The sequence below is a fragment of the Microcaecilia unicolor genome, unplaced genomic scaffold (assembly GCF_901765095.1).
Source record: "Microcaecilia unicolor unplaced genomic scaffold, aMicUni1.1, whole genome shotgun sequence".
In the NCBI taxonomy this organism is placed as follows: Eukaryota; Metazoa; Chordata; class Amphibia; order Gymnophiona; family Siphonopidae; genus Microcaecilia; species Microcaecilia unicolor.
In genome coordinates this window covers 53598-74573 of record NW_021963679.1, presented here as the reverse complement: position 1 = coordinate 74573, position 20976 = coordinate 53598, and the positions used below count along the sequence as shown (strand labels likewise).

At 43.7% G+C, this 20976-nt stretch overlaps 1 pseudogene; it reads right to left on the bottom strand.

Annotated features, from left to right (window-relative positions):
• The window catches only part of LOC115459562, a 205410-nt pseudogene that overhangs the window by 152902 nt on the left and 31532 nt on the right, over nucleotides 1-20976 (bottom strand).

The following is a 20976-nucleotide window of genomic DNA, read 5'->3' as shown; positions in this document are numbered from 1 at the left end:
TGATTCTCCTTTGCTCCCTGTCCTCCCTCCCTTCCCCTCCATGTCCAGTGACTTGCCCCAACTTACCCCCTTTACACCCCCTCCCCCGAGTTTCAGTTCCCAGCCCCAGCTGTGCCCTCAGGTTTCCAGCACATAAGTGTCATAAATAAGTAAATAACTAAGCAGATAAAAACTCTAAGTGCTGAGCACCTGATTCTCATAAATGATGTCTGTTTTAGTGACCCTTTACCAGGAGAAAAAAAAATGTCTGCACGAATACAACACGTGCTAGGGAGTCCCTATAAACAGCCCCTCCAAATGACAAATTACTATGAAAAGTTATTCCGTTATTATACTTCCTCTGTGTACATTCCTATGCTGCACAAGCCGGCACGTTTGAAAATATAAGTGAGAATAAATAAAAATGCTACCCACAAATGAAGAAAACGAGGGACAGCCCTTCCTTCCTTCCAGGCCAGCCGCCCTGCATTTAAAAAGTTGCAGCGGCGGCGAAAACGCAGGCTCGCCTCTTCTTTAAGCCCTTCCCCTTCTCTTTCTGCGTGCACTGTGCCGCCTTCGCGGAAACCGGAAATTGCATCAGTGCACGCTGAAAGAGAAGGGGAAGAGCTTAAAGAAGAGGCGAGCCTGCGTTTTCGCCGCCGCTGCAAATTTTTAAATGCAGGGCGGCTGGAAAAAATGAAGCTGAGAGCATCGCAATGAGGAAGGGAGCGCCAGGAAGCACTGCATGGCCCCAGGAGGTGCGAGGTCCTGATGACGGAGGGCGGGGTAGGACTCCGGCGCCGGGCCCCCCTGGAGGCCCGGGCCTGGGGAATTTTGTCCCCCCTGTCCCCCCCTCTCGGCGGCCCTGATTGTAACATATTAGCTTTTAGAAATGTAGACATAACAAGAAGAACAAAATTCTCTCACAAAGTATTCAATATAACAAAAGCGCTTTGAATGCACTTCTGCTTGAAAAAATGTGCTTTATTAATGTCCACTACACGTTTTTTGCACTCATCCTTTGAAAACTCTGACTCTTTCTTGGTCATCCTTGCTCATAGGCGGTCGGTGGCCCAACTGTTTGGGGAGGCTAAAGGGGGCGGGGTTAGGGGTGGGGCCAGGAGTAGAGCTTAAATCCATAATTGTCTGATAACACACAGAAAAAATAAATAAATAAAAATAAAAGTCACAATTAATACCTTTTATTAAATTTAGATATTAGATATGTATCATATGTCAAAGAATAAAGTGGTTGCTCAAAACATATACTAACCACAATCGCTCAACTGCAAAACACTATGCACAACTTTGTGCAAAAACACACTCAGAACCTTACTGTACCATAAATATTACACCGGCAGAACCTAATACACCAATATACCACCCATACGGAAAATGCAGACCGTCAACAATATGAAACAAGGGATCATATCATCACAATTCTCATGTAGAGCCACAAAACACCCTAATTCATGTTTAATGTGGGATAAAATGCCATAAATAAGTAAATAAATATAAACTTTTAATGTTGAGCACCTGATTCTCAAAGTGGACATATTCCAAACACTATAATGAAAATAAAATGATCTTTTCTACCTTTGTTGTCTGGTGACTTTGTTTTTCTGATCATGCTGGCCCAGTATCTGATTCTGCTGCTATCTGTCCTCTTAACTCCGTTTCCAGGGCTTCCTTTCCATTTATTTCTTTACTTTCCGCCTTTCTTCTTCATTTCTTGTCCTACATCCGTAAGTAAAAGCTGGGTCCTCCGCAGACTTGACTGTCCAGCGGATCCAGCTTCTGCCTATTTTCTTCATCCATGTGCAGTTTTTCTCTCTTCCTTTTCCCTCATCTCATCTCCTTCCTCACTCTTCCCTCCCCTCCATCCATGTCCAGCAACTCTCCTCTCCCCTGCCCCCCTCCAGCCATCCATACCCACCCAGTGATTCTCTCCTCTCCCCTGCCCCCCCCTCCAGCCATCCACACCCACCCAGCGATTCTCTCCTCTCCCCTGCCCCCCCGCCATCCACATCCACCCAGCGATTCTCTTCGCTCCCCTGCCCCCCCTCCAGCCATCCATACCCACCCTCAACAATTCTCCTTTCTCCCCTGCCTCCGTCGCAGCAGCCGCAGTGAAAGCCCGTCTCTAGCCTTGTAAGCCTTCCCTTCATTTCCGTCAGTGTCCCGCCCTCACAGAAAGAGGAAATGACATCAGTAGAAGGCGGGACACTGACGGGAACGAAGGGAAGGCTTACAAGTGAAATATTCAGATCCTTTTCTCAATAGAGAAACCTCACTCTTGTAAATTTCCACCAATCTCTTTTCACTCATATTTTCTCATTTACCACATAATCAGGCACTCTTTTATAATTTCAGTTCTTTCTATCAATCCTTACACATGGAGCTCAAAGCTGCATGTCCTCTCAGTCCAAATCTTCAGTTGCTCTCTTCTCTCTGTTCCCGGGCAGATTTCTAACAGGAGCTGCTCATCCAATCAGAGAGCTCTATTTGAATGCAGATTAACATACAGACACTCTAATGGGAATTTTTAGTCAAAAACACTAGATAAACCCTTCTTTTCTGGATCAAACTTCACATTTTTGATCAGAGCCATGCCCTAACATTAAGGCTGATAACATTTCCAACAATTTTTACCCATAAATATGCAAATGAGAACCTCCCAAAAAGGACTAATTTGCATATGATTTAAACAAATTTGAGTACCTAGCATACCAATCCCATCTCCTAGCACCTAAATTCTGCAATTAGATTTAATACAAATACTTTTAAAACTTATTTTTAGCACTTTTAAAATCTCAGGTGTCAGTGCAAGTCTCTTTGGTATGAACTGCTCATGCAGGAAGTCATCCTCGTTAAATATCTCCCTGGCAACCCAGGACACCTCCAGCCAACAACCCCCCTGCTCTCCCAGCAGTAAGGTAAACAAATTAAACCATAAACCAATTTCTACAACTGGTTACACAAGGCTAGAGACGGGCTTTCACTGCAGCTAGAATGGAGGTAAATCAACAATTTAAACCCCCCCAGGGGACTCCCGGGAGAAACAGCTGATCCATCCTGCTGCAGCAGGGGAGGCTTAGCCTCCCCAAGCCTCTTATACCGGGCGCCTATGTCCTTGCTGTTTGTTATATTAGCTTTTGGAAATGTGTATTCTGAGCTTTTGGATTTGTTTCTGTATTTATGTTTCAACAATTTTTTATTGATGATTCCACCATACAAAACAGCCATTATTCACATTATACCAAAAAAAGAAAGAAACAAAATTTCCAATCGCAACAAGTGAATAAACTTATTAGGAACAAAGTAACAGTGTTGTCATCAAATTTTTCCCAATTTTCTCCCCACCCTGCCCAATCCTATACCCCATCCCAACCTCACGGGTGTAGCTTGAAGTACAAGTACCAATAATGAAACCTATGGAACTTTGGAAGGCTAAGTGCTTTAAAAATATGCCTCAATATCATCTGGAGACCAACAGGAACACTAAGATCATTCAATCAATCATTTCACTAGTGCCTCCCTCCCTTCCCCTACTCCAGACATCCCTCCCCACTGCCTCTCCTGGTATCAACCCTAAGTACAACATTCCCAGCCCAATCCTATCCCAGATACCCTAACTCTACCAATCTTCAAATTACCCACCCTATAGATCTGCCTCCTCCCCCCCAATCTCCTCTCCCTTCCTTCCCCTCCTCCCACCCTCTACCAGTCCACCCCCCTGACCCAATATATTCCTTAGATTCCTATTTCATTGAGAGATTTGAAAAACTGTGTTTATCATTTACTCCCTTTATAGGATATTGATAATGAGACTTCATCCCTGTGGACTTAATATTTGCAAATAGGGATTCCAAAGCTTCAAGAAATGTTGTTTGCTTTTATGAGACCCTCTAGCCTCCTTAGCCTCCTAGGTGGCCAACATGTGCACTTGGTTCTGCCAGTGTCAAAATGCCGGGGTGTCTTGCGACGTCCAATATTGCAAAATTACTTTTTTGGCCACCAAGCTAAGTTTACGGCATAAAAGAACATTATATTTAGCAAAGGGTCTAAGCGCACCAGGCTTATCTAGTAAAAATTGTTCCATGTCCCTTGAATATTGCAAGCCATCATAGAAGAGAAGAAGCCCTTGATCCGCCCCCAAAACGCTTTAATTTTAGGACATAGCCAGATATCATGAAAATAAGTTTGTCTCTGATGGTGACATTTAGGACAGCCCGCCTCCCCTCCTTCCACCATGTGTGCTAGGTGGGCTTTGGTCCAATAAGCTCAGAGAATTACACGATATCCACATTCCCTGAGCCTCGCCTCTGTAGTAAGCGAGAATGCTCCCCTTAGTGTAGCAGCGATATCCCAATCCCCCAGAGACACCCCCAAATCCTCCTCCCATCTAGCTTTCAACCAAGAAAAATACCTATCTGGGATCCCCTTTATCAGGGCCCGGCGAAGACCCGAAAGCGACAGGCCTCGGATCTCAACCTCTCGAAAAAACTCCCGGACCTTCATATCTAAATGCTCCACCTGCTGCGTCTTTTCCAAGGATGAAGCATAATGTATAAGCTGCGTATACGCAAATTGGTTACCCCACTCCTGTCCCACCTGTTCTTGCAACCTCTCAAAGGGGATCAACCCACCCTCTTTCCCTAAGACATGTTCCAGTAACGTAATACCTTTTCTTTCCCACGCAACAAAAATCGGATTGTCCATGCCTGGCTGAAAAAAAACTATTACCCCTCAGAGTGAGTTGGTCGGACACCGAAGGGTTGGCTCCCAGCTGCCCCACTAATATACACCACATCTCCTGCAGCGGCCTTAATAACAAGCTCCTTCTCAGGCGAGGAGGCGTTTGTGATTTAGACAAGTGTAATAATGAAAAAATTTATATGGTGCATAATATGCGCTTTCGAATTCAGTTGGTGTGTAAGTTTGTGTCCGACCAAACCAGTCACCCAAGTGGCGTAAAAGACATGTTTGGTTATACTGTTGTAAATTGGGGAGACCCATGCTCCCCATTCTCCAGTCTCCCATCATAACGGACAGACGCATCTTCGGTCTTTTCCCTGCCCAACAAAATCTACTAAATAGCCGATACAGGCCCCGCAGATCTTTTTTTAGAATCCTAAGTAGCAATGATTGGAGAACATACAACCAATGTGGAAGCTGTACCATCTTCAATAGATTCACCCGACCCAACAGAGATAGAGGAAGACCCCTCCACTCCTCGCCGTTTAGTACTGTCCATGAGGATCCCAATATTAAGCCAGTACAATGATGTGACATCCATTGCTAGTCGAATACCTAAGTTTCGAAAGGAATCCACCGCCCATCTTAGTGGAAAAACTCTCCCCCACTCTTTCTGAAGCTGCAGCGAGGACGGTAGAGCCTCTGACTTATCCCGATTAAGGCAAAACCCAGCAAAATCTCCATATTCTTGAAATAATTCCAATAAGGCTGTAAGGGATTCCCTCAGATTTGCCAAGTGAACCAAAAGGTCATCAGCAAACTCTATCACCTTAAAACAAAAGGAACCAATCTGGATACCCCTAATCCCGGGATTCGCCATAATATCCCTAATCAGGGGATCTAACGACAGCACAAAAAGGAGTGGCGACAGTGGACACCCCTGCCTGGTGCCCCTGAGTACTGGAAGCACCTGTGACACTTGTCCATTCACCAGCACTCGTGCCTTAGGCACCGAGTATAACGCTTTTATGACTGAAAGGAAGCTTCCTATAAACCCATAAGCTTTCAGAGAGGCGAAAATAAAGTCCAAATGCACCCTATCAAACGCTTTCTCTGCATCAAAACTAATAAGTATGGATTGCAACTCTCTCCGTTGTCTATATTCCAAAGTGGTGAGTATTTTACGAATATTTTTAACTACTGATTGCCCTTGCACAAAGCCCATTTGTGCTTCATGAACAATACTAGGCAAAACTTGCGCCAAACGATTAGCCATTATTTTGGCCAGTAGCTTAGCTTCATAGTTCAAAAGCGAGATTGGGCGGTAAGATTCCAAAAGCGTAGGTCTCGACCTGGCTTAGGCAAAACAATTATGTGAGCCATATCTAAGGATGATGGCAGGGCCTCCTCCTTCACGATCTTATTGAAAAAACCAGTAAGGGGGGGGGGGGGTATCACCTCTCCCCCCATTAATTTATAAAATTCTGCTCGAAATCCGTCTGGCCCAGGGGCTTTCAACAAGGGGCTGCGGGCAATAGCTAAAGCCACTTCCTCCTCACTTACAGGCTTATTTAAATACTCTCGCTCAGCTTGATCAATTGAGGGCAAGGCTACACTCTCCATGTATAAGGACCCAGGGAGTCCCTCCTCCACAGGCGATGCATAAAGTCGTCGAAAGTATTCATAAAAACTTATGGCCTCATCTGTATGCACGCTAATCTCCCCTTCCCCCCGAAGGGTCAGGACTTTTTGAGGGCCCCCCTGCAGGCGGATCAAACGGGCCATAAGCCTCCTTTTTTTATTTCCATAACGATATAGCATATATCTATAGTATACCTGCGATTTAAGGGCCCTCTGGTGAATAAGAGAATTCAACGCTACCTGGAGATCAAGAGCTTGTTGGCGCAGTTCCCTTGATGGACATGCCCCCCATTGCCGCCTCACCTTACATAGCTTCAAGCTCAGCCGCAAAATTTCCCTATCTCTCATTTCCTCACATAATGGGAGTAACTCATTATTTCTCCCCGCAGAACCGTCTTTGCAGCCTCCCAGTATAACACTAGATCCGTCTCATGAATCGCGCTGTGGGCTTTGTATTCCTTCCAGCATGTTAATATACAGTCCTGAAATCCCGAGTTTTTGTACAAATTCAGTGGAAAAACCCAATGACCTCCTCTGGGCACCAAACCTCCCATCGACCACCTCATCTTCACCCAAGCATGGTCCGAAATAACATAGGGACCTATTTCTACCTGTTCTACTCTTCCAAATTATCCCCTGGATGTCAGTACATAATCTATCAGTGCTTGAGTTGAGTGCGCCCGTGACAAATATGTGTAGTCCCTTTCCATTGGGTGCAGCTCCCTCCACACATCTACTAAATCAAGTACTCGACTTAGCTGGATCAGACCTTTGTTAAGATGATAAGGCACAGCTGCTCCTGGTACAGACATCCATCCCAGGGTCCCATACAGCACTGAAATCTCCCCCAATTACCAAAGATCTATGTCTGTACTGCAGCAGAAGGTTAACGATGAACCTGCAGAATTTCTTATCGTATTGATTCGGGGCATATAGATTACATATAAGATAGGTCCGATTCTGCATAGTCACTTCTATTAAAACATATCTGCTAAGGGTTGCACTTTATCCACTACCCCCCTCCTTATCAACATAGCCACCCCTCCCTTCTTCCCTTGGGATGCGGCCGCTAAACAAGTTCCCACCCACCAAGTTTTAAGCTTAACATGCTCCTGGGCATTTAAATGTGTTTCCTGTAACAGTGCAATATCGACTTTATGCTTTTGTAAATGATGAATAATTTTTTATCTTTTTATGAGCGAGTTAAATCCCCCCCACATTCCAAGTCACCAAATTCACCATTTACACTTGACAAGTTTGGTGTCCCTTTGGAACAATAACCAGCCATAGAACCAGAGGGGGCGTCCCAGCTCACCTCCCCTGCTTAATTGTATCTCTTGGTTGATCCCATCCCAGATCTGTATTTCCAACCGATCACCCCACCAGAAACGTCTTATCCTATATATCAACCCCTCCTTGTCAGTCCTCTTCACTCTCTGCCCTTTCCCACCCACTCCCCTCCCCCCTAACCCCTCGACCTCTCTTCCCTCCCCCACCCACCTCCCCCTCCCCCCTCCCTCTTCAGGACCCCTTTTATCAACCTTTCCCAAGAACAGTCACACCCAACACCTCCCCCCGTCACCCCTTTGCAGTTGCATTCAGACCTATCTCCCTTCCATCACAAACCCCACAATCGTCCAAATCATCAATTCTCATCAACCCATTAAGTGTGAAGAAAGAAAAAGGAGGGAGCAAGCGAACGCACCTCCTCCGCCTCTCCTACCATCTACACGACTCGAACGGTGTTATGTCCAAACTTTTAACTCTCAGCTGGTGGCTCAACGCCGTTCCCTCTCTCCTCCAGGTAACATCAGTCACAGTGCCCTGCAACCACCACTGGAAGTCACTCAAAATGATTATGGTCAAATTCTTCCTCACACACTTGACGAACTTAAATGTAAAAGTAAACATCCCGGTCCAATTGAACTTCTGTATCAAAGTCCCACCAAACTGGGGAATTATTAAACTTCTTCAACAATTCACCTCCATTTCTCCTTCACTCTCCCGGTTATTTATCTGCGCCAGAAAATTTGAGTGCTTTCTCCACTGAAGTATAGGTTTGTGCTGATCCCTTGTAATTAACTTTATGTTTCAACATTTTTATTGATGACAAGTTATATAGAACAAATCCAACTCACCACATTGACATCTGTGCAATTTCACAACCGATAAGTAACCACAGGAAAAATACAGCACTGCCAACCATCATCAAACTTTTAACATTTTCCAAAAACAATACAAACACCCCATTCCCACCTACCCCCTTCCCCCCAACCCCCCTAATCCCCCCAGTCTAACAATTCCCCCTTGTAATTAACTTTAAGTATTGCGGGGTACAGCAAAGCAAATTTTATTTTTGCCTTGAATAACTTAGTGCACACCGGAGCAAAAGCTCTGCATTGCACCGCTACTCCCGCCGAGTAGTCTTGAAAGCACAAGATCTTTGTATTTCCATACATAAGAGATTTCCCAGCTCGTATGGCCTGCAAGAGCGCCTGTTTATGTTGAAAGTTCAAGATCTTGAGGATCACCACTCTGGGTTTTGCATGCAGGTTTTGTCTGGAGCCAATCCTGTGTGCCCTTTCCACTCGAATCGGACCAAAACTTTCTCCCAGTTGTAATTCTTTATGGATCCAATTTTCCAAAAAGCCCACCAAGTCTCTATCCATTATGCTTTCTGGTAAGCCCACCAATCGCAGGTTATTCCTGCGTGACCTATTCTCAAGATCATCTACTTTAGCCTCTAATGCTGTGACCTTTTTAAGCAAGGAATGCTGCGTTTGTTCAACCAAAGTGACCCAATCTTCCACCTCGCTGGTACGTTGTTGAAAAGTCATACACTCTTTTGCCAGCTCCGTTAACTGTAATTGCATTCACTCCAATTTGGAATCCAAAGGGGTAAATCGGCATTCCAGTTGCTCTTCCATCACTGCCGACATCTCCGTCACCCACGCTGAAGAAACAGTGCAGCCCGCGGGACTCGAAGGCGCTGCCATGTTGTCAACCATGGCTCTCCCTTTGGCTCTTTCTTTGTGCGCTGATCTTGCCACCATCGCTACAATTTACCCTGACCAAGCGATCCAGAATGTACTTCACTCTTTCTTATGCAGTTTTATGCTGTGTGAGGTCTGATTATCTTGCAACTATTCACGGGGAAACTGCCGGGGGCCCGGAGAGACTTAGTCTAGCGTCTGTCCTCCAGCATGGCGTCACGTGACCTATTTGTTTCTATATTTATAGTATTGCTGTTTGCAGAGTCTTACTTCATGAGGTTTCCAGTTTTTTTGCCTTCATATCTCTATTACTGATCTGTGGTCTCTTGTTTCATATTGTTGATGGTCTGTGTTTTGCATATGCTATTCTGCTAGCATGTATTATCTATGTAGAGATCTTGTTGCAGTCCTGTTTGTTCTATTTTCTTATTGGGTGGTGTATTGGTGTATTAGGATCTGCCCAGTGTAACATTTACAGTGCTGTCTTTTCATGCATAACGTTGTTGCTCTTTGAGTCCTCAGCGTTAGTGCTGTTATGGTACAGTAAGGTTCTGAGTGTTTTTACACAAGTTTGTGCATAGTGTTTTGCAGTTGAGGGACTGTGTGTTGGTCTTACTGAGATGACATCAACACTTTAATTTAGGGTCCTGTTTACTAAGGTGCTTTAGTGTTTTTAACGCACCTACAATTAGCGTGCGCGCTAACCATGTAGGCACCTATAGGGATATTGTAGGTGTGTAAATGGTTAACGTGTATACATAGTTAATGCGTGTTAAAGATGCTAATGCACCTATAATGCGGCTTAGTAAACAGGGCCATTAATTTCATAACATCATACATAGTTTTAGAATATTTTAGAGGATCTGATGTTAAATTGTTCCACAGATATGTATGTGGTTTAGTGTTGGTAAGTGCTTGAAATTACTCTTCCTGTTGGCACAGCTACCTGTGAGAGATCCTTTTCTGCCATGCGATGTGTATGAAACTGGCTGAGATCCACAATGGGTCAGGAAAGACTGCCAGCTTTATGTTTACTGAACACTGAAAGTGATCTTGTTGGAGATATTAACCCTGAGCAGATCATTGACACCTATGATGCGAATTCTAGTCACCGGATGTTACTTCACTAATGTGACCATTTCATTTTGGGGTTTTCCATGGATGGAAATAGCAGTGTTTAATAATTGATAACATTTTAAAATAGTATACATTGGTTAATATATACTTATGTCTTTTACTGATAACTATGAATATTTTCTTTTCTATGTTCATAATATAAATGTTAGAATATATAGGTCCCTCAATTCAACGTTTGACAAATCCTGAGTGATAGGTTGCCATGGTGCCTGGAAATTGGACCTTGGCACAGGTGCTTTTGTGTCATCCGAAAGTTCTGGCTACCTATTCTGTAGAAATGTACTTTCCATCCAACTACACTGTTCAACCACAAAGCTCTCCGCAAACGAACCTTTTCCGTAGATGGGAAGGCGGTAGAACTAGAGGACATGAAATGAGATTGAAGGGGGGCAGACTGAAGAAAAATGTCAGGAAGTATTTTTTCACGGAGAGAGTGGTGGACACTTGGAATGCCCTCCCGCGGGAGGTGGTGGAGATGAAAACGGTAACGGAATTCAAACATGTGTGGGATAAACATAAAGGAATCCTGTTCAGAAGGAATGGATCCTCAGAAGCTTAGCCGAGATTGGGTGGCAGAGCCGGTGGTGGGAGCCGGGCTAGTGCTGGGCAGACTTCTAAGGTCTGTGCCCTGAAAATGGCAGATACTGTTTTACCCAAGGTAAGGTATACACAAAAAGTAGCACATATAAATTTATCTTGTTGGGCAGACTGGATGGGACCGTGCAGGTCTTTTTCTGCCGTCATCTACTATGTTACTACTACTACTTATCATTTCTATAGCGCAACTAGACGTACGCAGCGCTGTACACTTGAACATGAAGAGACAGTACTCTCAGACAATTTGAGCAACCAGGTTCATGAACAACCTATTGATCTTGCTGCTCCCAGTCTCATAGGACAGCAAAATCAACAAGTTCTCAGAGGGTAGAAGGGAGGAAGATATGTTTGTGTGAGAGAGAGACAGTGGCAGACCGTCTTTGGGAAGTGGGATGAGAGAGAGAGAGTTTTGAATTTCAGCACTTATATAAATGCAATAATTTTATAGTTTGTAGAATAATAAAAGAATGAAAAGTAACCTACTTTGTATATAAGTAAATGTTAACAGAAGAATGAGAGATAACACCCCTGCAGAAGCCAAATGGAGAAATGAAGGCCTCTGTTGGGTGAAATAGTTTAAGGTTGGTTTTATTTGTTTGCTTGTTTTTTTATATAACCAGTTTTGAGAATTAAGCACTTTGAGCAGAGTTAAGTACTTTTTAAAATTTATATGTGTGGAGTTCTAACGACCAATGATTATACCAATCACTTTATTAGTGCTGTTGAAGGACAGTGGTGATTGAGATATTTTTCCTCCACTTCATTATGTATTTAAATGTAATTAAATAAGATTTGTTTATTGTTTATCATTTATTAAAATTGTCTATACTGCCATATTTGCCATGTAAGTCTAAGCAGTTAACAATATAAAAAATAAAATTTAAAGAATTCAGAAAGGGATCTCCACTAATGACAGAAAAGACACAATCATTCAAGATGCACATGCATACCTGAAATGCGGTGTGGTTGTTATATGGACTGTCTAGAATCAAGCATGTGACTGTTTACTTTAAGTGTTTGAAATGGCTGCCTGTATAGTATCGTCTCCTGTAGAAATTTCTAGTGCTTACGCCAGAGGCATGGCCAGGTTTTCATCGCAGGGGGAGCAGACTTTATAAAATAGGCGCCAGTTGGTGTCAGCTAGACAGTAGTGTCTGTGTTGTTGCTCAGGAGCTGTAGCAGGCACTGATTAATACAGGATGTCTCTGTTGTGTCCTGCCTACAAGGAAACAGTAAGTTACATCAGTAGGCAGGACGCAGAAGAGGTCCCTGGACTGGCCAGAGCAGGCAACCTGTCTTCTTAACTTCAAATAAAAATATTCAAATCGTGACCATCACCTCAGGAATAGCACACCCAGTCCTTCCACTGCTAAACACCTTGTTTAAATCAAGATGGGCTTTTGTTTGTGTGGTGACTCTACAGGATATGAAGAACACTAGTCTTGAACATTTTTATTTTGGTGGTCCTTGCCCCAGAGCCTCAAATAGGGCTAGACACTTTGGGCCCTGTTTACTAAACAGCATTATCATTTTTAACGCACATTAATCATGTATGTGCCTACAATATCCCTATAGGCGCCTACATGGCTAGTGAGCGCACTAAGTGTAGGTGCTCTAAAAACACTAACGCACCTTAGTAAACAGGCCCCTTTGTGAAATAACACAAACCTCTGCAAAAAGACACCCAAAACCTATACTGAAAACTTACCACATCATAACAGCCCTAACCCACTTATGAAAAGACAGTGATATAAATATTACAGTAGGACCTAGAGAAGTGTTTCCCTAGGTGGTCCTGGAGTACCCCCTTGCCGTTCAGGTTTTCAGGTTATCCACAATGAATCTGCATGAGAAAGATTTGCATTTAATGGAGGCAGTATATATAGATCAATGTCATGCATATTTATTGTGGATATTCTGAAAACCTGACTGGCAAGGGGGTACTCCAGAACTGCCCTAGAACAGCAAACTTACCACACCATAACAGACTGAACCCACCTATGAAAAGACAGTGCTATATATATTACACTAGGCTCTGGAGCACCAATATACCTACTGTTGGGAAACTGGAACAAGCTGCACTGTTACACATTCCTACACAGACACTACATGCTAGCAGAATCCTTCACCTCAGTCACAGATGCAGAACATGGACAGACCCTCATCTATATAACGTAAGAGTAGCTATACCGGGTCAGACCAACAGACCATCTAGCCCAGTATTCCTTTTCCAACAGTGGCCAACCCAGGTCACAAGCACCTGGCAGAAACACAAATTGTGACAACATTCCTTGCTACCAATCTAATACAGAATACGGAGCCACCAAAACAAAACAACAAAAATTGAAATAGAGACCCTCCCCCAGTCTCCCCAATCTGCCCAAGGAAGCCAGACTCTATAAACAGTGCAATAAATACTGGTAAAAAAGAGAAAGAAATGCAAAATAAAACATTTTTTTTAATGTACATTTTTGCAAAATAAAAATAGGAAAAAATGTACATTTTTACAAAGCAGTATCTCAGTCCCTACAAAGTATTAAATACAAATATTTTTTTCTACCTTTGTTGTCTGGGAATTTGGCTGATCCCAGTCTTTTTTTTTTCCCCTTGTTCCATAAGTCAGCCTTACAAATTCTTTCCCAGGTTGGGCTTTCCATTTCTTCTCCTCTTGTAAGTGGGTAGTAGCATCTCCTCCTTTAGTTCGTTGCCTTCAACCCCCCTCCCTGAGTCCAGCACTGTTTTCTGATTCCCCTCTCTCCCCCTCTCCGAGTCCAGCACTGCTGTTTCCCCTCTCTCCCCCTCTCCGAGTCCAGCACTGCTGTTTCCCCTCTCTCCTTCCATCCCCCACCCTCCCCGAGTCCAGCACCGCTGTTTCCCCTCTCTCCTTCCATCCCCCACCCTCCCCGAGTCCAGCACCGCTGTTTCCCCTCTCTCCTTCCATCCCCCACCCTCCCCGAGTCCAGCACTGCTGTTTCCCCTCTCTCCTTCCATCCCCCACCCTCCCCGAGTCCAGCACCGGTTTCCCCTCTCTCCTTCCCTCCCCCCCCCCCCCCGAGTCCAGCACTGCTGTTTCCCCTCTCTCCTTCCATCCCCCATCCTCCCCGAGTCCAGCACCAATGTTTCTCCTCTCTCCTTCCATCCCCCACCCTCCCCGAGTCCAGCACCGCTGTTTCTCCTCTCTCCTTCCATCCCCCCCCCCCTCCCGGGATCGTCAAACCTGCTTCATTCTGTTCCTTCCCTCTACCGCGTTTCGACTCGCTCCTCCAGCTCAGACACTTCCTGTTTGCGCGAGGGCGGGACTCGTGACAAAGGCAGAAGGATCCATCGCCGGGCCCAATCAAGCAGTTTGTTGTTGCTGCTGCCTGCAGCGAGAGTGGTGTTGGGCTTGGACACTCGGAGAGGGAAGCGTGTTGTGGAACGGTAGGGTGGGAAGGGAAGGGAGAGGAGAAAACTGCAAATTAAAAACAAAAAGTGCCGGCCCCGCCGATTCAAAATTGCATAGGCGCCATTTTGTTTAAAAATCCATTTAGGGGAGCGACCGCTTCCCCTGCGCCCCACCTGGCTACGCCACTGGCTTACGCACTGTGCACTGTTCCATGACTCTTCTACTTACTTGAAAAAGGCTATAGTGCAATATGCTCCAATGCGTGTGTTGCAGTCTTGGGAGCATTGTAATATTATGGTACCTGCACTTCAACATTTTCGCTTGGAGTTAACTAGAGCTGGTGCTTTTTCTGTGGTTGCACCATTGGTGTGGAATAAACTACCCTTATGACTAAAGGTAGAATCACAGCTTGTTATTTTTAAGAAGAATTTGAAAGATTATCTGTTTTGCATGGCATATTTTGTGCCTACTTGAACTCCCGCCTTTCTTTTTGGACTCATGGATTTATAAAGGCTGTTTTTTCTGTACCATTTTAAAAAAGATTTTCAAGATTTGAATATGCTTCTGTTTGTGTTTTTATTATGTATGCTTATTTTTTTTGTATCTTCCAGCTTTGGATAATGATGGTTTATAAATAAAATATTCTAATTCTAATTTTCTAAAATATGAATGCTGTTACAATTTTTCAGCTTGATTGTTTTGTGATTTGACAAATAGCCAGGAACTATGGTTCTGTCCCTCTGACCTGCCAGCCTCCCATTATTCCCCTTGTTTCTTCTAAAATATGGACCTAGGAATGGCTTACCATCCATCCACTGGCTGTGCAGCACAGTCCACCTATACCCTTTTGCTGGTGTATCCCCACCCCATCCCATACCTACAAGCTGCTTCTGCTTCATCCAGCTGCCACCAGTGTGCCACAGCAGTAGGCATGTGTATTATTCTAACTACTCCAGTCACTGGTGAAATGCACACTGCTATCTTATACATTGGCCAGTTTTACCTGCAGCCGAGCATAGCACTGATGATATAGGCATAGGAATCATCTGCCTACTAAAAGTTGTCCTGAAGGTCACTTGGTAATTGGGTGTTAAGCCATACAGTAATCTCTGGAACCCCAGATTCTCAATCATATGCAAGGGCTGGTCATCCAATGCACCATATCACCATTTTTGATGCTGCCTGCTGATTTGCCCAGAACAGCGATGCAAAATGCCACCTTACCTCCTCCATGGTGACCTGTTCAGATGGGCATCTAGCCTGGTCACTGGGCCACCCCAATGGGAGTAGAGACTGGGGATATGCATATTTTCTTTTCTATATTTCCACTATTGGAACCCTCTCTTGAACCTAGCTTGACAATCAAAACGGCAAATTATACAAGAAGACACTGTCTGAAAGATGACCACTTACCTTTTCTCCACTAATGACCTTCCAACAGTACATGCATTCTATACTATGCGGACCTCAACCAGTTAAAAATGCCTCCACACCTCTAATACTTTGTGTGACTTCCTATCTGTTTCCTTGGTGGCTCCGGGTTCTGTTGCTGCTGTGCTACATCTGGACATGGGACTGAGGGCACAGCAGAAGATGAAAGGCCAATGGCCTCCTTCACACCTTACCCTACTTCTCTACCTGTGGAGGGGGTAGGGCAGCTCTCAACTCTGGAAGTACCACCTTCTACCTCCACATAACTTAGCACAATAGTATCTAGATTTTGTAGACCTTCCTCAGCTATGACACATACAATACCTGATACTTCTACTGAAAATCCTTAGCACAAGGGTTCACCAGAATCTGCTACATACACTTCTCAGAAGGAAATAGAGTGTGTGCCTCCTATTCCACTCTGTTGGCTTTACCTACTGCTGGTCTACTGTCACCCACTTTGTATGGCCTTTGCCTTCCTTTGCACCTCTGTGGAGATGGGAGCAGACAATTGATCTTTCACAACTGCACTAGGAACAATAGTTGTTGATGCTCTCATCTTAAAGAAATCTCTCTTGACCTTGGCTGGTGGACTAATAGAGACTTTCCTCTCCACTAGTGTTCCTCTCCACTATTGGCCCTAGATCTCATGTCAGTAGAACCAATTGACTTCTCTGTTCTGCTTCTACCACCATTTCCATGCCTCCCAAGTAATTTGATCGGACTAGATTGTACACTCTATAGAACAATCTTATATATGTCTGATTGTGTTGTATATGTCTGTTAGTACTTTAGCAATGATAAGTAACATTAGTTGTAGAGGACTGGCTGCTTGGCTCTGCCTACATGCCTGGTCTGTACTTACTTTGAGTTTCTTTTCTCTATGCAGTCTCTCCTGCCTCTGGAGTCAGAAAGGGTAACAGATTTTTTAATCACTTCTTTATGCCTTTTTTACACATACAGAGGCTGAAAGAATTTTAAAACACAGTTCTTTTTGCCTTTCTATAATTTTTACAGCTTCTGCACTTCAGCAAGGTAATGCTATAAGCTAGCACCTTTTATTCTTTCTTTTCTTTTCTCTATCTTAGTTTTCTTAGGGGGTCTTTTACAAAGGCATGCTAGCATTTTTAACGCACGCTAAGTTTTAGCATGCATGTATATATTCTTATGGATGTCTTTAGCGTTTAGTGTGCACTAAAAATGCTAGGGTGCCTTAGGCCCCCTTAGATGTTGATGACACCATCAGTCAAGGAATTTGGGGAAAGGGTTGCAAGGATAGGCTTGTTCAGCTGCTTGTCAAAATATTTCAAGGTAAAGTGCCTTGTGCTTCCAAAACAGCTCCATTTCTATTTCATCATTCCTCCCTGCAGGCACTGTTTTAGATGGAAATGAATGGAATGAATGATTCAGCTCAAATTAGACCCTTGCACATTGGGTTTGTATTCAGGTATACAAACTGAAAATGCTCTCACTCATCACCTTTTATCATTCATCCTACAATGAATGCACATCTCAAAAATATAAGAAAAGAATGTACCCGGTCTAACAATGGAGCACTGAGTCCATAATAAATACTGTCTTTCAACAGTAGCCAACCCAGGTCACTGAAAACTACATTGCAAATTCTAATGAGAAGATCTGTTTACCGTGGTTCATTCCCAGCAGTCTTCTGGCATAATGCTTGTATGCACAAATCAGATATTCAAAGTGAATTACTTCCATCAGTAAGAAGTGGAATGGGAAAAGGAAGGGGATGTGATTTGATATACTACCTTTCTGTGGTTACAATCAAAATGGTTTACGTATTTCTTATTTTGTACTCTGGGCAATCCCCAAAATGACCAGGTTAATATCTGTTAACCTGCCTATGCTATGAAACTTATCTAAACTGTTTTAAACCCAGCTATATTGCTTGCCTTGATAGCATCCTCTGATAGCAAATTCCACAATTTAACTTTATATTGATTAAAAACATTCTTTCTAAAATTTTGCTTCTATTTCGTGAAGTGTTTCATAGTCTGAGTACTATGTGAAATTAATTACCATTTCCTATTTACTTGTTCCAAACAATTCATGATTTTATAAACTTCTACCTGAGGTAGATGTAACCTACTATGCTGTTTACTAAAGATTAGCTCGAGTTATCTTCAGCAGGGCCCATAGGAATAAAATGGGCCCTGCTGCAGATAACTCGAGCTACGTTTTAGTAAAGAACCCCAGTTTTACCTTACCAGTGAAATGTCTCTTGACCCCCAAACATCCCTCTTTTTCCTCATAAGAGACAGGAGGCAAAAGATTCCTAGTGACAGAAAATTAATTTACTCAAAGAAAATATGATACAAGTAACAAAGCTTCAGCCTGGATGCTATGTGAAAATATTCAATAAAAACTCAGTATAACATCTATGCTGCATCTGTCATCCAATCAGCACTCAAAAACAAATGATAAAATTTTCTGTTTACCTGGTGGTGCTACTCGATCCTGATATTTTGGTTCAAAATCACTGACGGTAAGCAGCATTACACGGATGGTCCCGATGAATATTCCAGCTAGGCAACCATAGAAAATCACATAAAACAAGAGGATCTTAACTGCAAGGAGAAAAGAATGAAAAGGTAACCTTCCAGGTAATGGTGCAGTCAAGTCACTGTGCCAAACTAACAAAAATGAAGGTATACATTAGAGACCTGATCATGGACAGACCTGATAAAAGGAATAGCTGACATCTGTTTACAACTGTGGGCTGCAGCAGACACTTAGCTACAGATTATCAGTAATAAGTAGTATGTAGTTAAAAGTGATAATGAGATGAAATTGTTTGTTTCAGACAACCAGCACAGTGTATCTGCTGAGAATGTGTGTCTGGCATCTTACAAGTTCTTCTGCCTTTTCCCAGGAAGACAGCATTTTGATGACTAGCCAATGATCCCAGATCAGCCTCCTTCATGTCATGAGGAACCTTGTTATCCTCAAAGTCAGCCTGAACACCACACCTCCACCATTTATCTCAGCCCTGTCAGTCCCTAAATCTAAGGTAATTATTTACTAATTTTGGTTTAGCTTACACCTTTTTCTTTAGTAGCTCATAATGAGCAACATTCAGGAACACTAAGGGGTCCCTGTCTAAGGGGTCCTTTTACTAAGCTGAGGTAAAAAAGTGCCCTTAGCGTGCAGGAAAAACCAAACAGGGTAACATTAGCGCATGGCCATTAATACAAGACACAGAAAAAGGGCCATTTTACAGCTGTGTAAGGGTATGCTAAGGACATTTTTACCGCAGCATGTGCTAATATTACTATTAATGCATGTGCTCTTACTGCCACCCATCTGTAGGCGGTGAGGGCTCACATGCTATTAGCACATGGTAAGGTAGCTGCGCTGATTACTGCAGGAACCCCCAGAAATGCCCCCTCAAAAAAACTGAATAAATTTGTTGGCACACGCACATTTTGCACTTACTGTAGGATGCCTGAGCGTGTCCCATGGTATGCCATTTAAAGCTGCAGCAGATTAGTAAAAGGACCCTCCCGCGGGAGGTGGTGGAGATGAAAACGGTAACGGAATTCAAACATGCGTGGGATAGGCATAAAGGAATCCTGTGCAGAAGGAATGGATCCACAGAAGCTTAGCTGAAATTGGGTGGCGGGGTGAAGAGGGGTTGGTGGTTGAGAGGCTAGGATAGGGGAGGGCAGACTTATATGGGGTCTGTGCCGGAGCCGGTGATGGGAGGCGGGACTGGTGGTTGGGAGGCGGGAAATACTGCTGGACAGACTTATACGGTCTGTGCCCTGAAAAAGACAGGTACAAATCAAGGTAAGGTATACACATATGAGTTTATCATGGGCAGACTACATGGACCGTGCTGGTCGTTTTCTGCCGTCATCTACTATGTTACTATGACCCCTGAGGCAATGGAGGGTTTACTGACTTGCCCAAGATCATAAAGAGCAGCTTCCCTGGTTGTCAACCCTGTGCCCTAACCACCAGGCTACTCCTCCACTCCAGGTTTCTTGCCTTGCTTGGGCTAGTACCAAAAGGCCAAAAGCCAAAACCCAGGCCTTTCTCCGATTATTTTTTCATGCAATTTATTCAAAATACTAGAACCAAAGGGCTTATTTATCAGGCAGAGACCTGGAGGCTCAAAACCATTCTCAAAGCTCTTAAAGGATAGGAAAGGAAACAAAACATTAGGAGGATGGACTTTACTGTGGGGGACAGGAGTTATATTCCGGTTCAGATAGGCTTTTAAGGAGACTGGGGGGAGGTTTGGAACTAAGATATCAGCAGATGCATCAGCCTGTTGATGCTCTCACAAAAGCTTACTACAGCGCTTGACTTACTGCAAATTGCATGGTTTAATATAATTTCCAATTTATTTTGTAGATCAGTGGTAAGACCAATGCATTACTATTATTGCATAATAATGTGTTCTAATTCATAGTTAATACCACAATACTTTAATACATGTTATTGCATTAATGCAGTATAGCAAATAGGTATAACTTAGGTATAAATCAGTTTATACATAATTGACTCATTATTTAAGGTCCACTTTGGATTCTCTTTTCTAGAATATCTGCTAGTTTTTCTTCTGTAAATCAGCAGCACTTGTCCCAACTGTTACAGTGCAATGCACAATAGATGCTCTGAAGGCAAGCGAGTAGCATGCTTATTAAAAAATATACTTCCACGAAATATGGCATGAAAGCAGAAAAACAGAAGCTCCCTAACAACAGAAAGCCATTTTTATAAGTACACAAGCTTCTAAAAAGGATCCATGTCACAACTGTGCTGACAACAGACTGTCTCATGCAATCAGCTGGTCAAACCCAGTAAGTGGAGGGCTTCAAAATCTCTTCCCATGGAAGTCCTTACGCTGGCCCTGAATATCTCTGAGAAGCTCAAGAGGTAGGGATGGAAAAAGGAGGTGGCAAGGGAAAATAAGAGAGGGAAGGTGCTGGCTAGGGAGCCAAGGCAGGGAAAGGGAGATGAGAGGATGCTTTCCTTGCCACCCCCCTCCCCTCCCCCCCCCCAATGCTGCCACCCTAGGTGAACAATCCAGTCCACCTAGTGGCAGCAGTGACCCTGGATCCCCAAGCCAAACAGGGCTAGGAG